General features: G+C 41.7%; 1 protein-coding gene across 2 annotated transcripts in view; it reads left to right on the forward strand.

Moving 5' to 3' along the window:
• The window catches only part of LOC132911162 (elongation of very long chain fatty acids protein 6-like), a 153,862-nt gene that overhangs the window by 126,794 nt on the left and 13,351 nt on the right, over positions 1–13,717 (forward strand). The window lies entirely within an intron of this gene.

Here is a 13,717-nt window from a genome sequence, read left to right on the forward strand (position 1 = left end):
GGCGGAGAGAGACAGGGAGAGGACGCGCGATCCAGTGAGAGCGACGCGACAAAGGGTCTCCGTGCGCAGTAGGGGGACGGCACCGCCGCCGCCCTAGGTGCGCCACGATCAGAAAACTCGGCGCTAGGGGTGTGGTCCCCCCTAGCGACCCAACACAAACAAAGACACCTCCCTTAATCAAGATCAGTAGGGAGAACGCGACGAGGGGTGCCCCTGGTAGAAATTCGCAAGAGAATCCGGGGCTCCTCTACTAAACGTCAGGCTGGCCACCGTGGAGTTTTAGTCGGTAAGAGTCCGACACTACTCGACCGTTGCGATGTAATGGCGAGTGTCCATGAGGATTTCTCCACGTAAAAAAAAAAAAAAAAAAGAAAACAAAAGATGGAATACTGAGATGCATCAACCAACGTATAAAGAAACGTTATTCTATTTATGAAAAAGTACTTCACCTTTATATGTCCTCTACCTGTTTATCCGAAAAAGAATTAATAACATCAAATCGTGCTTTCTTCGACGCCATTAAACTCTTGCGTAAAAAGTTTTTTCATATAGTAAGCAATTTTGCAACAATGTAAGATCATGAATTTAAGTGCTTCATTCTATTTAAGATGGACTATCTCACGCGCTAAGAAATAATTTGCTGTTTCCTAATTAACATCAAGTTACTTACTTTCTATCTAACTATGAAACGTAAACATATTGTAAGTAATGTCCATGCAATGCATTCATCAGCAAATGAAGCTTTAAAATTATTTTACAATAGAGCGACTAATTTGGAATTCACTTTTTTCCTCATGACGAGCTACATAAGTATATAGCTACACTCTATAATAAAAAAATTTGACTTTAAAATTCACCTTATTTGGATAAACTTCCGAATGTCACCAAAGGCCGATCTAAACAAAATTTGGTGGGAATCATTATATGAGATAATATACTTCAAATATAAAATATCAGCTTCGAGAAATCATGCGTTTCGAATATACAGACCCCTATATAATAACAGATTTGCTAGCTGCTATTGGGTAACGTCGGCAACAGTATTTCCGACCGTGATTTATCTAATCCAAGCCAATTCTGATAACTCTCTTTAAAAAGAGTGGGTCGTTTTTTTCTGTCCATTGAACGTTTTTGAGTTTAAATATTTACATATATATTTGTCCCTCAGTCATATGTATCATTCATACTCACATTGTTATATTAATTACCGAAAAAATATTCTGGACGCATGATTTCCCCATAAGATAAGATTTTATATTTCAAATCTACTATCTCATCCTATGATATCCACCATATTTCGTCTTGATCGACTATCGGTATTCGGAACTACAGCTCTTTTTCTAATAGTTCTCTGCCGATCCGAAAGTGTAGAATCATGTGTAAAAGCTATAACATATGTTTGTTAAACACCCTGTACCAAGTTTTCCCTGATATTATACAGTGCATCACAGGTTTGTACAGTCGAACTTCTTCTAGATATTTTATGGCTATTATATAGAAGTTAAACAACGAGACGTTTGATTAGTTTAGATTATTCTCTTGTTAATCGGTCGATCGAAATTTTTTTATTTGGTATAATATAGTTCGAAGAAAACTTTAAGACGGTTACTGTAAATTTTTTATTAATTCGTTTTTTTTCGAGTTTTCAAGGTTACCTCTAGTTTCTTACAGATAAACCTATTATCTTTTTACACTTATCATAACAAATACTGTGCAATATATTCTTGGATATGCTATCAAATATAAATATGTATAACATATGCATTATGTAAAAAATGCAAATAAAAAATATATATTTAGAAACCATAAAACACATATCTATCGAGGTCGCATTGTCTTATCTGCTTATGTATATACATATGCAGATAAATATGCATATGTATATACATCCGCTATTTTAATAATAATAATTACTAAAGGAAATAATGCCGCGTTTTCAACACACAAAGATAGTCGGAAACGTAGCACATAGTGACATGTTTTGAAAAATTAAAAGTGGTTGTTTACAAACGTAGTATTAAAAACTCATGTTTTCTCACTACTTCTCATAAAAATTTTCATCAAAATAAATCGCAAGGTTAAGAATACGTTATTTGTATGCGTCAGGTCATACTTTCCCGCCAGTTAAAGAGAAAATATTATTCGCAAAATAGTTCCATGTTTGGCATGAGACAAACAACTATCGCAGATTGTTACGTCGAGTGACACTCTCCTCGACCGGACCACCTATCGCGGGCAGGTTGGCAACCAGATGTCCGCACATTATCGCGGCGCGCCTTCAATAATCTCAAGGACCCATCCTTATTGTTTATTTCGGAAATATTCGTTCCGTCGATGGTGCTGTTGCGTCGCGAGGTTTAGTATGGATCGTGTTTCTAACCGTCGCCAGCGGTCCTCCGGCGTCGTATATCAATACAATGCATCGACAAATGTATGGTTGCCGCCTGGCCGCGAATTCCAGAGACTTCGAGTGAGATCTGGTTAGTTTCACGAAAAAGTCGGCCTACGTGATCATCGGCACGTGCGGTGGCGTGATCCTAGGGTAGTGGGGGTTGTCTCCCTGAAAGACAAAGAATCGGTTTAACTCATCAGTCCCAATCGAACAGTCTAACTCCTCAGTCGCAATCTAACATTCTAACCGATCAGTCGCAGTCAAAAACTCTAACCGTACGGTCGCATACAAATCAGTCGTATTTCACAAGGTCTCACTCGAACATTCTATCCGTAACTTCCGATACGATTAGAATCAATACTTTATGTACAAGTTGTAAGTGGTAATCTGATATAAATATAAATATATATATATATATATGTCGGAGATGAAAGGACACCGGGCCCCCCCGTTGGAATTATTTGGAAAAGCCTCAATACTGTAGCATCTACGAAATAACCCAGACACAGTCATTCGAAACTTGAGACAATGAGCTTAGGCTCGAGGCGACAACCGGTCGCCGAGCGTAACCACGGTCACGGGATAAACATTCCACCTAACAGAGATATAAAGTAACATAGCTTTCCTTTAAAGAATTGGCAGTACAGACACTTGACAATAAGACATTCCAACAGCCCCGCAGCTCGCCACACACAGACCCCATTCTTTGGGCCAGATGATCGCCAGATGCCGATGCATCGTTTACAGTTTATGTTCAGATAACCTGAGGAACCGTTACAAATCTTAGGACTTAGTTAACTAAAGTCCTTCAGATTGACAAACAGTCTTTATTCTATCAGCCTGTAAATCTGTCACCTATTGCGGGAAGTTATGGGAAAGCCTGATTTGGTCACGTACGACGTTGCCTGCTAGGAACTCTCTCTCTAGGGCGGCTAGCATCCTTTTCTAACCGCCAACATAGAAATTGACCAATTAACAGCAGCGCCTATTTCCCTCACCCTCCGAGTGGAGGCTTTCTTTGACGAATCCGATGATCTCGTGCCCTTAGGCACACCCCGTCATAGTTTTCCTCTGCAGCGTCGTCGCGACGGAAAGTCATTCTTTTCTGGCAATCCGATTAGCTAAGAGTCAATCAAGCGTTCCTAGTATCACGAGTAGTAAGTCGAGTCCGACTTAGACTTTGAAGCAAAGTATATTCGTTATCCCGTTGACCGTGGATTCGCTATATCGAACCTAGGGCCATTGTCATTAGCGTCCAGTTACCGTGTCCGATCGTCAATCTTGTATCAGCCATACTTGTGTAATAAATATCTGTGCGACAAACATGAACAACACTGGTGAAGATTCATTATACGCTCCTACCGCTAACCCGACATATATATATGTCGGAGATGAAAGGACACCCCCCCCCCGTTGGAGTTACTCGGAAAACCTCAATACCGTAGCATTTATGAAATAACCCAAACACAGTCATTCGAAACTTGAGACAATGAGCTTAGGCTCGAGGCGACAACCGGTCGCCGAGCGTAGCCACGGTCACGGGATGAACGTTCCACCTAACACAGATATAAAGTTACATAGCTTTCCTTTAAAGAATTGGCAGTACCGACACTTGACAATAAGACATTCCAATGGCCCCGCGGCTCGCCACACACAGACCGCATTCTTTGAGTAAGATGATCGCCAGATGCCGATGCATCATTCACAGTTTAGGCTCTGATAGTCTGAGGAGCCGCTACAAATCTTAGGACTTAGTCCTTCCGATTGACAAACAGTCTTTGTTCTATCCGCCCGTAAATCTGTCACCTATTGCGGAAAGATATGGGAGATCAGATTTCCTCACGTGCGACGCTTCCCGCCAGGAACTCTCTCTCAAGGGCGACTAGCATCTTTTGCTAACCGCCGAAATAGAAATTAACCAATTAACAGCAACGCCCATTTCCCTCACCCTCCGTGTGGAGGCTTTCTTTGACGAATTCGATGATCTCGTGCCCCTAGGCACATCCCATCATAGTCTTCCTCTGCAGCGTCGTCGTGACGGAAAGTCATTCCCTTTCTGGCAGTCTCATTAGCCATACGCCTAGTGTGTTTGTACAATCGGTGAATAATCTACATCTTAGCAAAGAGCTAAGCAAGCGATCCTTGTATCACGAGTAGCAAGTCGAGTCCGAATTAGACTTCGAAGCAAAGTATATTCGTTATCCCGTGGATCGTGGATTCGCTATATCGAACCTAGGGTCATTGTCATTAGCGTCTAGTATAGAATCGTAGCAAGAATTTACGCCTCCCGCTGACGCGTTCCCTCAAGACCGCGTCGCTCCGCGAACGGTCGTAACACAGATTGTACAAGAAAGAGCTGTAGACTGTGATCTACACGATTGTGGCGGACTAATTAACTTTCATTAAATATTTCTATTTTAAAAATATTCTTTTATTTAACAAAAATTAATGAAAACGGTTCTATTTTCTAAATAAAAGTTAATAGTTTTTGAGGATCCTTATTTAAATAATATGTTTCATTTAAGGGGGGATTCTAGTTAATTTTAGGAGTTCTGGCTAGGGATTACACATCCATTTTTTAAAAACTCTTTAAGGAAATGAAAAAGGATCGATTTTTCAAAAGTTGACTCCACAGTAGCCGTTAATAGAAAGTAATTACAATTCCGTTTTTATGATAGAATTCGATTGCCAAAAATTGCAAAATTTCTATTTTGATGTATATATTGAGTATTGATAATATAATGAGTTATTAAAACAATTATTTTTAATTAAAATTTCACATTTCAAAAAGTATCTTTATATTAAAGTTGTGAATTTTGATTTCGGCTACGAATATTCACTTTTTAGTCCATTCCAAATGGTTTCTAATACCAAATTGTGCAGCGGTTAGTACGAACAATGTTTTTCTATATATATATATGGAATGAACTTGCTGAGTTTTCAAGATATTCATGAAAAACTGTTGGCCCAACACAGTGTCTTTACCTATAGATGTACGCTGCGGCAGCGACTGCGTCTGTATTCGTTACCGGTCGCCGGCTACTTATCTTACGGTTGGGGGTTGTGCACAATTCTACATGTGAAACTGTAGGAAATGTTCGTCATAACTCAAAAGAATATTATCAATGTATTGGCTTTAGGTTTAGGTTAGACTTTCCAATCCGGCTGTCGCGAGGTGATCGTCAACGCTTGCGTAAAATAATAATGATTATTCTGTTGCATACAATAATATCAATTATTCATTTGCATATTGTTTTTATAACTAATTTGTTACAATTTCACGCAAGTGTCGTCGCAAGCTGCCTTATGGCGACCGGATTGAGAAATCTAACTCAAACCTAAACCCTACATATATAAATACGTTGCCTTACGAGCCCTTTAAGATAAATGACCGACATTCGGTAACCAATACTGAAGCGTAAAATTTAGGCCAACCGTCGGCTATGTATAAAAAAATTCTTCAAAATGTATATATCTATAATATGTTTAAAAATTATCGAAACCAGGGGGATGGTTAACATTTCTACAATTCCCAATTCAAATTTTACCAGGTTAATTTAAGAACATATTTTTGTACAAATTCATAGCACTTAGCCGGTTCGAAATCCATACATACTCCTCCTGTTTGATTCTGTGGTTAGATATAAGGTTATGAAGATGAAATCATGAAATTTTAAGTGAAAGTTAAGTTAATTGTATAGTTATTTGATAGTTATATATTTATATAGTTATATAGTTATAGTTAATTGAATAGTAAAGTTAATTGTTATAATTTCTCATTGATTTTAAAATAAATAAATCTGCAAACATGTTTTCAGCGCCGATCGTGAGGTGACTGGTAACCAATTCACACACACATTGTTGCGACCGTTCGCGGAGAGACGCGGTCGCGAGGAAACGCGTCAGCGAGAGTCGTAAATTCTCGCTACGATTCGGCTAATCGACGCCGCGAAATGGTCGCTCCCCGCGTTTCGTTTAGGATAACCGGGGTGATTTACTGAATGCAACTTATTCTACGATTGTAGAATAAATATATATTTGTATCACAATAACACTTACAGCTTATATAAGGTGTCGGTTTAAATAGTATCGGAAGTTACCACTAGATGTTCGAGTTATATCTTATACAATGTGACTGATTTGGACGCGACCGTACAGAGAGTTTTCGACTGCGACTGATCGGTTAGAATGTTAGATTGCGACTTTACGATGCTTCTCAGTGAGTTCGTTGGACTGAGCGATCGTGGTAGACGTGTTGATTGGATTGACGACGAAGACGAACTGACTTGCTCGTGACGATGCTGTGTCGGAGGTGAGCTAAGGAAGGGTGTGTCTAACGCACGGAATCATCTGATTTGTTGATGACAGTTTTTGGTTGGAGAAGTGAGGGTAATAGAAATTGTTTCTATTGGTTAGTAAGACTATCGATGGACTAGGAAGGGTATTAGCCACCCTCGATGGAAAGTTGGGAGTAGGAGGCATCGCACGTGTGAACACTTAGCGTTCACGTGTTTTCCAGACGTTAACCAGAAACCTTAGAAAACGCTTTCGTGGAAAAGCCCTTGTTTGCAATGAAAGACTTTCGCCAGAGTTTTCTGAGATTTATAGTCAGGCTGCGAGTGTTTTCAAGAGTACGCGATAAGGATGTGCGGACATCTGGCTGCCATCCGTCCGCGATGTGAGGTCCGGCTCAGGTAGAGAGTCGGCCGACGTAACACACATGTTGATACGGGAGCACAATTATAGGCAGAATTTACGAATCGTGGATATCTTGTAAAGTAAAATCTGCGGTCGGTTATACGTATAGGAGCAAATTGTGCAAAAGGTAGAGCTTTACAACATATTTAAAAATTGTGAAAATTGGAGAGGAGGTAGCTCTTCAGAAATTTCATCTAGTTCTGTATTTCATTTTTATTTTAATTTTTAAATATTTGCTCTCTTTTTATTGCACCAATTAAAAATGACATTTTATCTACTTTATAATGGTTACAGAATCATCGCTTGAAATATTTCCAGAGGCGTTTGCCAAATTTTTCGTCATAATAGCCTGAGTTTCCTCCAAACTATTATTTTTCATTCCGTTTCAATATGTTAGGTGTGAGCACCATTTGGTGCCGTAATGAAAGAATTGCGTGTAACACTTTTTCCCTTCACATTAACTTTATCGGCAATCGGTAGGGAATTTAACACTAGAACTACCGACGTTTAAGAGGTAGCTATCTCTACCAAATCTAGTCAAATGACTGGTCTTTAAAAGATACATAATAATGGAATATTTTTATACTTATTGATTTATTATTATCTTAGAAAAGGAACTATGTTTTGAGATCATAAAAACTATATAATAACAACTATAATAACAACAATATGTACAATATTGAAGAATATTTAGTACCCGAATCTTTGGTAACAAGAATATTAAAATAAATTTCCATTGGTAAATATAAAAAGTAAAATATAATAATATAATAATAAACGTAATAGGCATAATAGAATAAATAAAATACAAGTATAACTTAAATTATTAGGTACAAAAGTTATCATTCGTAACATTTCTTATAACTCTTTTCTGGATATCTGCTCACGTGTGGTTTCCTTATATAAAATCCAGACATTTATGCCAGCTAAGTATAAAATATTAAAAAATACTTGAAGTGGCCATCTTCTTGATCCCGATTTCACGCATATATTTTTTAGCCATTTGGTCTGCTATATCTACTCCAAATTTTGTCTTGTTATAAAATTCCTAAATAAGGAAATCCACTTACAACATACTTTGTTTGAACATTAGATGCCAGCCAAAATTTAATTCCGAATTTGTCGGGTTCATTCGGTAAATATTGCGTAAACCTGCATCTGGATTTGGTTGGGAAAAGTAGCTCGTTTATTGTAATGTTCGCGCCAGGTTTATAGCAATTCTGGCTGTTTTCAATAAACTTATCCCATACGGATGATATTAGTGCAAATCTGTCATTTTTCAAACGTCGACTTCTATCATCTTTTTTGTCAAATCGAATAAATATCGATATTTCAAGAAACTCATTCCGACTCATTGTACTGGAAAAGAAGCTTGGTCCCTATTTTGTATTCTACAAATATGAAAGTTTCAAATTTTTTACTTCGTATGCCCTCCGTGCGTACAATATTCCAAGGAATGCTGTCAATTTTGTTTCTCTAAGGGTCCGTTTTTTACCCAAAACACCAGAGGCTTCTGATTCGGTGCAAGACATTATACGTTGCAACATATGGGTATCAATTAGTAGAGAAAACGTGCTAATTACTTTATCTTTCATGATACTTTTTTTCCATATCCCGTGAGGCCGAATGTGTTTTTGATTGTACAATTGTACAAGGATAATCTCCCAGAAGCTGATCCTTCTTGAATTCTTTCCCACTTGGTTCCTTTTACGGCAATTTCATTTGGACTGGCTTGTACATTTTCAGTTTCACTTTCAGAACCACCATATTACATTCACACTGCGAAAACAGAAACTACCAAACATCTTCCTGAACGGCACGCAAATAATACAAACAAGGCAATTCAAATACCTAGAACTCCACATAGATACACAATTCACATGGAAACAGCATATCAAATCAATAATAGACAAAATACAGACAGCAAGGAGACAAATACACTGGTTAACAAGTCGAAAATCCAAATTAAGCACAGAAAACAAATTAAAAATATACAAAACAATCATAAAACCAATCTGGACATACGGAATTCCACTATGGGGAACAGCAGCAATGAGACATATAAGCAAAATTGAGACAGTACAAGCTAAAATTCGTAGAATAATAGTAAATGCCCCATGGTACGTTAGAAACAAGAACATTCGGAAAAACCTGGGAATACCAACGGTCAAGGAGGAGATTAGCAGATTTGCAAGAAGGTGTCGATCGACTCTGCCCAAACTCGGTCTGGGATTCCATCCGGACCCGATGCCACGTCGCGGGATGCCATTCTCTTTGTCGCCTCGAGGAGCTTCTCTTTTGTGACTCGCAGCTCCTCGCTCCACTCCGTCGTTGTCATCGCAACCTCTTCGTCGTCGGAGGAGGAGGTGGGGGAGGACGGCCCTGACTGCTCAGCGTCGCTGCTCTGCCGTGAGAACAGAGTCCCGACGACGTTGTTCAGCAGCACCGGATCCATGTTTGCGGCTAGCGGGAGGAGGGGCGAAGGTCGTAACTTATTCGTCACTATTTTGTAAGGCCGTCCCCACGGATCGGATTCGACCGACTCCATCAGCTTCACCCAGTACCGAGCTTTCTCGATCTTGATCTCCCGCTGAAGAGTGTGCCTCGTCTCTGTGTAGGCCTCGTAGTTGCGGGAGATCTCTTCTTCGTCGCGTGTCCGCCTGCGACGGCGGGCCTGTAAGTGTCTTCTGCGGTCCCGAACGCAACTCGCTTGCAGCTCCGCGATCTTTGGAGTTCACCAGTAAACGCAGTAGTCGCGTCTACCACCCGGGACGGAACGCGGCATCGAGGCGTCGCACGCCGCGCTCATGTATCTTCGTAGGTTTGCCGCCTCCTCGTCGACGTTCCTCAGTATGGTGGTCCTTCGAGCGTCCCAGCTTCAGGCAGAAACGATGGCCGCCGCCAGTAGCATCTCTTTGTCTTTTTCTTTGAGACGCCATCTAGGTGATGGTGGGCCGGAAAGGCTCGCTCCTCTTCTGGTGTCGTTGGTACCCTCGCCGTCGAGAGCCAGCTCCATCCGTATGTAAAGGTGGTCGGACAGTGTCTCGACCCCCTCGCCCACTCTTCTGTTGCGTATCTTCCGATACAGCCCTGGGGTAGACCACGTGACGTCGACCATGGAGGATCCTCTTCACGCCACGCAAGTGCTCGCAGAGCCCCTGTTTGCCAGGAGGAGCCCGAGCCCCGCGGCCCAGTCGGTCAGCTATCTTCCCTGTGTGTTTGTCCTGGCATTTCCCCTTTGCGTGGAGTGGCCTTTAAAGTCCCCGAGGACGAGCACCTGACGGGGAAGGCATCTTCTGACGCATTCGCCGACCCGGTCCAGGAAGTCCCCGAACGCTGCCAAGCCGATGTTGGGGGAAACGTATAGATTCCCACCACCGCTATTCTGGCCCACTCGACCGAGACGTAGCCATTGCCACGGTCGAGCGAGGCGCCAGGGGCCGTCGATTCGTCCAGGTCTCCGACCCAGTTGGGGGCGTCGGGGACGCGATACGGCTCGGCCATCACCGCGAGGGCGACCTCTTTCTCCCGGATGGTCTTTAAGAGCAGATCTTGCGCCCGCCTCGCTCTTCCTAGGTTGCATTGGAGGAGACTCTTGAATTTAGTCGGTCAACTCCATGGCCTCCTCCCGGCCATCTGCCGTTGCTTTGGCGGTGTTCCTTTGTTGTTGCGTTTCCGCGGTGGTTGATTCGCGGATGGGACGCCTCCCCTTGATCTTCGGGGGAGCGCATGCCGCCCCGCCCATTCTGTGCTCGGCGGGTGCCCCGAGCTACTCGCACAGGGGGCACTTGAGCGCAGAGGAGGGACATCCCCTGGCACGATGTCCGTCTCCGCCGCATCAGTAGCACAGATGCCCCCGATCCACGGTGGACACGCAGGTCCCGCGTACGTGTCCCAGCTCCAGGCACCTGTAGCACTGCAGGAGCCTCGTCGGAATGGCTATGATCTTAGCCTTGGACCAGCCCAGCGCGACCTTTCCTTCCCGGGCTAGATTCCGGACTCCGGCCACGGGGCACTTGATTCACGCGGACCCGAGGCCGCCTCTGGAGGCAGAGTTAAGGACCTAACCAACCAAGCACTTAACCCACAAAAATTCTCTACCCCTTCAATCTATTACGCCCAGGTAGTTCAAGGAAATCAAAGCGGTCCGAACATCCATAGTACTCAACCACAAAATAGTGTTCCCAGTTCACAAGACACGGATAACTTCAATAGACTTGAAAAATTAATCGTCAAACAAACAGAACAAATTAATAACTTGCTATCATTACTTACAATCATCGTGGACAAATTAACACGCTCCGACGTAACATAAAACCAATACGCATAAGTCTTTGGAATGTTAACTGTCTATCTCAGCATAAATAGGAACTAGAACTCTTCCTAAAACAACAACAAATCGACATAATGCTCATACCTGGCACTCATTTCACCGATAAAAATTATTTGAAAATAAATGGTTATAACTTTTATCATACCCAACATCCCAGTGGAAAGGCCCACGGCGGCGCCGAAATTATCATCAAGACCAGCATAAAACACTATGAGCTTCCATCATTCCAGAAGGACTACCTCCAAGCCACAAACGTAGCGCTAGAAGATTGGCATGGTCCAATCACCGTATCAGCAGTATATTGTCCTCCTAGACATTCTATTTATACAGAAAACTTCGATAAATTCCTCGAAGATCTGGGCAATAGATTCATAGCTGAAGAAGACTATAACGCTAAACATACGAAATAGCTGACTTATCACAGTAAGAGGCAGAAACCTTTTGAAATCCATAAAAGCCAACAGACTTAATGTTTCGTTTACTCGTGGGGAGACGCGTTCGCGAATTGTCCAATCCCCTACTTCGCTTAGAATAATAGAGGTAATTTGATTATGACACCGATATAACAAGTTATTAGTTCCAGTTTATTATAACAGCTGATGTACAAACAAAAAATGAGTTGATAGAGAGTAATTGTAATTTCTAAGTTCGAGTAGAATAACGCAAGTTCGAATGGTGAAAGGTCGAGAACGGAAGAGCAACTGACTCTCTATGAAAATGATGCTGCGGAGGAAAACTTGTGATGGGTGAATCCACGGACATGAGATGAGCTGATTCGTTAAAGACAGAGTTTCGCTATGATAGTGAGGGAAATAGGCTTCGTTGGTAATTGGATAATTTTCGAGGTTGGTGAGTGAGGAAGGGGCTAACTGTCCCTGAAGAAAAGTGGCGAGTGGGAAGCATCATATGTGAGAAAACGAACTTTCCCGAATCTTCCCTTAGTAAACAGTAAACTGTTAGAAAACGAATTACTAAAGAGATGTTTGTTGGATCTGAAGGGCCTTAGCTGGAATTTGCTAAAATTTCTAATGGGTCCTTGAGGCTATTGAGAGTACGCCGTGAGGATGTGCGGACATCTGATTGCCAGCCTGCCCGCGGTATGTGATCTGGTCCAGGTAGAGAGTCGGCCGACGTAACACTTAACTACCTCAGTACAAACGAACCCACTTACTGGCCCACTGACACTAACAAACTACCAAACTGACCTATTAGACTTCTTCATAAACAAAAACATCTCGCCAAGCTGCATGCCAATCAACTCTTCTGTGGAAATCTCCTCAGATAATTCATCCGTCATAGCAACAATAAACTCAACAATTATCGAAAACCAACCTAATGGCTTTATTCATAACCAACTCACTCAATCATTCAATATCAGCCTCAATATCCCTAAAAACAAACGAAGATATAGAAGCAGCCACGGAATATTTAAACAACAGCATAATGAACGCGATCCGTTCTTCCACCCCTACTAAGTATTTTGTCAATAAACATGAATACTTCCATTACATACTAATAAAAATCGTAGAAAAACGTAGACTTAGAAGAGTATAGCAAAGTCATAAAACTCCTGAAGACAAGCGTAAGCTAAATAACGCAACAAGAAAACTAAACAAAATCATTAAAAATTACAAAAAAGACTGTTTTCAAAAATATCTTGCTATTCTGTCTCCCAGTTCCCTTTCGACTGCCGAAGAGTGCAGACGTGCCTGGTGCCCGGAGAGGTCTCTCCGTCGAAATTGGAGTGGAAAAAAGTGCCCCCGAAAGTGCGAAAAGCGGGGGAAACAAAGCAATGCAACGAGTGCCACCGCTCAGGATATCAAACAACGGTGAAACATACGCCATATACAAAACCATGGAAATCCATGAATGCACAGAAACTGAAATGGATATGACTCAGGCGAGTGACGAGAGAAACACCACCAACAACGATCTAACACAACAAGACGAAAGCTGGAAGATCGTAACTCCCAGCAAAAGAAGAAAAATTACAACAAACGCAAATACTAGGAGGGCTGCAGAAACAGAAAGTAAGCAGTGGCTCCAAGAAATCCCACTACAAAACCCCTTCAGCATACTACCACAAGAGAAGGAACCAGAAACAACTGAAACAACTGAAAAACCAATAACACACAACCCCAAACCACCGCCAATATACATCGATGCGCAAGTAATAGACCCCCTCCTCGAACTGCTAAACAATACGGCAGGCAAAGAAAACTACTCAATAAAACAACTAAAACTGGACCAGGTGAAAGTGCAAACCAACGCCCCAGAAACCTACAGAAAAGTGG

This window comes from Bombus pascuorum, chromosome 10, assembly GCF_905332965.1.
Source record: "Bombus pascuorum chromosome 10, iyBomPasc1.1, whole genome shotgun sequence".
Classification (NCBI taxonomy): domain Eukaryota; kingdom Metazoa; phylum Arthropoda; class Insecta; order Hymenoptera; family Apidae; genus Bombus; species Bombus pascuorum.